Raw genomic sequence first — 5,271 nt, 5'->3', positions numbered from 1 at the left:
TTAGTCCTTACATATTGACGTTTTTCTATTTTAGTCCCTACATTTTATTTTTTTCACTTTTAGTCCCTAAACCAATTAACGAGTTTCATTTTAGTTCTTTCCGTCAGTCAACCGACGGAAATAGCTGAGGTGGCAGCCGGAGCAATTAAAATATTATAAAAATTCCACATCATCCATGACACATCAACATATAAATTTAAAAAATTAATTTATTAATTTTAACAAAATTAAAAAACATAAAAACAAAATTTAAAACATAAAAATAAGTTAGAAAATCAAACCAAGAACACAAATTCAAAATTAAACCCATTGAATCAAATTAAACCCAATTTAGATCTAACACAAGAACATTCAACAAAAGAACAAGAACACACAAGAATGTTCAACAAAAGAACAAGAACACAAGAGCTCAAACCAAAACCAAACACAAACTCAAATTTCAAACCAAAACCAAAACTAATTTTTTTTTTTCGTAAGAACATTTCTTCTTCCCTAGCACATGAATATCATGTTATTCCCCAATCAACAAACTAGCAAAACCCAAAAATTTTCTTAGGAAACAAACACCCAAAAAATTTCAGCTCAAAAACAAAATCATAAATCTCAAAGGCACAATTTTCTCAAACCCAGAAAAATCATCAAATCCTAAAGCTCCAAAGTACCAAATCAAGCCAAACAAAAAAAATATCAAACTCAGAAAAACCCATCTCAAGCAAGTTGAACCCAGCAAACCCACTCAAGCAAAACCAGATTCGGAGGCCATGCTCCCCGCCGACGAGCTCTTCTCTCCGATGGAAACCCAACCTGAATAATACCCAGACCCGATTCTACGACCCGTACCAAGGGATCTAAGTCTTGATCCCAGTTCACAATATCTACCAACTCCCCACCGCCCCTCAATACCTCTTCGACAAAGAAGCTCACCGAAGCCGCCGTAATCTTAGTGATAACCTTACCTTCTTCACCGGCTGCGTCTACCTCCTCGGAGCTCTAGGCGGCGGAGCTTCTGGCCTCATCGCCGAGTTAAATCGTTCGAGCCCGGTGACACCGCAAAGCTCCGAGCCAATCAGGTGTTCTAGCCATCGGATCTGGGTTTTCTTGAGGTGGGTTTACTGGGTTTGAGATGTGTTTATCTGGGTTGAGATTTTTTTTTTTTTTTTGGGTTGGTTGAGATGAGAGAATAGTGTGTGGCCGTGTAGTTTGAGTTTGAGATGAGAGAATAGAGTTTGAGTTTGAGATGAAAAAAAAAGAAAAAGTGTGTGGCCGGTTTGAGAATAGTGTTCAGGGATCTTGTGTTAATTTTTTAGGTTTTAAAATTTTTGGGTTGGTGTTCTTGTTCAGGAACCTTTTAGATGTTATTGATTGAATTTTAGTTTTAATTCTGTTTTTATTTTTATTATTTAGTTAAAATTAATAAATTAATTTTTTAAATTTATATGCTGATGTGTCATAGGTGATGTGGCATTTTTATAATATTTTAATTGCTCTGGCTGCCACCTTAGCTATTTTCGTCGGTTGACTAACAGAAAGGACTAAAATAGAACGCGTTAATTGGTTTATGGACTAAAAGTGGAAAAACTAAAATGTAGGGACTAAAATGGAAAAACGTCAAAATGTAGGGACTAAAAGTGTATTTACACCTAAAAAATATCAGTAAAATTCATATATATATATATATATCACTAGTTTGGATGGCACATGTGGCCTCTTGAGAAATTTAAAATAGAGCTTATATTTGAAAAAATATGAAATCATATATTAAGAAATGTTTATCATTCAATACTTATATCATTTAGATAAAAATTTTTGTGTATGCATATGTATGTTCATCCACAAAGACAGTCAGACACGCACCTACACAAACACACACTGACATACATTAATGCAGGGAGTACAACGAAAATTGTTTCAGAATTAATTATTTTTATACTTTCCTCCATATCTCATTTTTGAATTGGGGTTTTAATGCAATCTTTTTTCCTCTTCTTTAAAAAAAATAAAATAAAAAAAAATAAAAAACACATATTTTGACCTGAATCAGATCGATTCGGGGCCGTTTCGTCCCGTTTTGGACTGAATTGGCCCGAATTGGAAATCGGAAAAAAAAGAAGAAGACTTGTGACAGACGCGTGTGCAGCCACGACGACGGCCGCACGTCGTGTCCATGCAAGTCGGACACAAGTGCTTCGCCCCTGGCGGCACACCCGTGCTTTCCAAGAGTTGATTAGGCAAGATGATGAAAATAAATTGTTATTTTGGGTCATTTGTAACATATTATCACATTTGAGTTTAATTAATTTGAATGTGTATGTTATAAACACATGCTAGTTTGATTTATTTAGTTAGCTTGTTAAATATTATTGCATAAGTGATGAATAAATTAGTCATTAGTTAGATATATTCAAAACTTATAATGAATATACTATATATATATATATATATATAATCCAACTGTTGAATTACATGTTCTATATGTTCTTAACATGCATGCCAATTTTCATATCAATCGGATGCTATTTACCATTTGATCTATAAACTCGTCTCTTATGCATTATTTTAAACTACAAAAATTTGAATTTTAACAAGTGATTAATGACATAACTATTAATCTTAGATCACCTCAAAATTTTGCAAGCATGAAGAATATACGAAGATAATGTAATCTAATGGTGGATTTGTTAATATTCGTATCCAATTAAAAAATATTGAGTGATCTAATATTGCTTAGAGTTACATCAGGTGTAACTTGAACCCAACCCTATATATATATATATACACATAAATTTTTTATAATTATTATTAAGTGTTTATGTCTCTTACGATACAAGATAAAAAAAAAAAAATCGATTCACAATATGATTCACGTTTTGACAACGATGAGTCTAGGTAGAAACTATTTGGATCCCCATTTTCTTTTCCTTTTTTCTAGAGAACCAAGCAATAGAACACCCTATGAGAGACCGCAAAAGTTCCTCTCAAAAAAAGAGATTTTTGAGTGTTTTTTCAAGACACCTCTCTTTTTGGGTAAGTGGTGTGGAGTCGCCATTTATTTTTTTATATATAAAAAAAGAAAAAACTAAATACAAAATACATGACTGAATTGTTCCATTCTCATTGATTGAACAAAAAAGAATATATGTTTGATAAATTGAACATTACATGGCTTTGGGTCCTAGTTACAAACTACCCAAAATAAAAACAAAGATAAAGCCTAGGTCTATCTATCTAAAGACACTAAATTCGGAAGTTAGGTTATGGAATGAGAAGGTGTTAGGCACCCATTCCGCTCAGACAGAGTCTGGTCTTCCAGTCTCTTGTGACCAATGTACCCTTTTATGCATGACATGAGTGATATGTTGCACATATGAACAAAACTAAATCACATAAGTTTATTTATGAATGCATCCTCTTCTTTATTAAAAAAATTCAGATCTGTGTTGAGATAAAAAAAAAAAAAAATTGATTTGGGTTTAGAAAAAATCAAATCTGTTTATTTATTTATTTATTTATTTTTATGTATGTATACACAAAATGGTTTTTGGTAAAGAAAAGTCAGATATGTGTTTATTAAATAAAACAAAATCTTTTGGTTTAAAAAAATTAGATCTATTTTTGAGAACTAAAAAAATTGGTTTTTGGCTTATAAAAAAAATCAGATTGTTTTATGGTAATAAAAAAAATCAGATTTGTATTTAAAAAAATCAGATTTGTTTTTATATGTGTAAAAATAAGAAAAAGATTTTTTTTGAGAAGAGGGCTATATTCATGAAATAAATCTATGCTACATGCATCAAACAAAACAAACGAAACTATTCATGATTCCCTTTTTTATTTCAAAATCTGCTATGTTAAAAAAATCAGATCTACATCTAAAGGACATATAGATAAATTTTTTAAATAAGAAAAATTTAGATTTGTATTTATGGAAGATACAAATCAGTTTTTGATTGAAGAAAAATTCCAGATCTGCATCTAATGAAGATTCAAACAAGTTTTTTGATTGAGAAAAATTCAGATCTGCATCTAATGAAGATGCAAATAAGTTTTTTTGATTAAGAAAAGATATGATAACAAGCAGATTTTTGAAAAAAAAAATATTTTAACAATAAAAGCATCATATACATATTCTAATAAAGAAAATATTGACAACATATGAGATGAACATTGGAAAATCAAACTAAACACATATTTATTCATGCATCATAAAATTAAAAGAGATAGAAGAAGAAAAGAAAAGAAAATCTACCTCTTGCATGGATGTGCTCTTTTTCTCAAGAGAATATTTTAGGGTTCAAAGAAATTTGTGCAATTGTCTTTGAAACCTAAAAATCCTTGCTTACAAAAAAGAAATTCTTAAGACTAAAGCCTCTAGAATCTCTTTAACGTAAGAGAGAAAATATCAAAAAGGGGAGTTAGAAAGATGAGAAAATTTGAGAGCGTGAAAAAGTGTGCTGAATTTTGAGATCCAGTCTTTATTTATAGAGGCTGGAAGACTCGAAAAAATAGCTTAGACAATTAGAGTACGAACCGGGACGTGTCATTCTGCTAAAAAGTCGAAAATGATGTGTTTTATCATCACCCGAAGACCGTCGGGCCAAAACCCTAATAGGTGCCATTCGGCACTTTGAAAGTGCCGATCGGCACTCTTGGATGCCAATCGCGCTTTCGAGTTCAGGCGCATTTTGGACTCCATTTTTAGGTTTTCTTGATTCGGGACTTGCACTTAGACGTGCTTTTGATCTGTATTCAAAAAATTAAACTCTTTCATGGCTAATTCAGGTATTTTCAGCAATAATTATCTTGTAGATAAATACTCTAAAATAAATCTTGATAAAAGTCTAGATTATCCACAATTTTATTATTATCCAATTATCCCCTTTATTCCCATGCAAGCAAATCCTATTTTTGACACTAATTATCAACTAATCACAAAATTATTTAATTAATTTTAATTTTTTAATCAATCAAAATCAATTTAAATTAATCATACGTGGTTGACTCTACCTAAACACAATGCATGTTGACCGTGCAAACTTGAGCATGCGATATCTTTTGATCCGATGGTCCAATTTGAAAACCTGGCATATCGTTGTGATCGTTAGAACCTTAAGATCATTTTTATGAGATGCAATGAACAAATTAATGTATGTAATGCAATCATGATTTTTTGGTACATAAATGGTCATTTCAGTCATCTTTCTTGATTAAATCTTTGGTGAAAATCGAGTGTCTACACACCCATGGTTTTTTTTTTTTTTTTTTTTTTTTTTT

Source organism: Quercus suber, unplaced genomic scaffold (genome assembly GCF_002906115.3).
Source record: "Quercus suber isolate HL8 unplaced genomic scaffold, Cork oak 2.0 scaffold_232, whole genome shotgun sequence".
NCBI lineage: Eukaryota > Viridiplantae > Streptophyta > Magnoliopsida > Fagales > Fagaceae > Quercus > Quercus suber.
The sequence above is the reverse complement of the archived record's forward strand: the minus strand, read 5'-3'. Positions refer to the sequence as shown.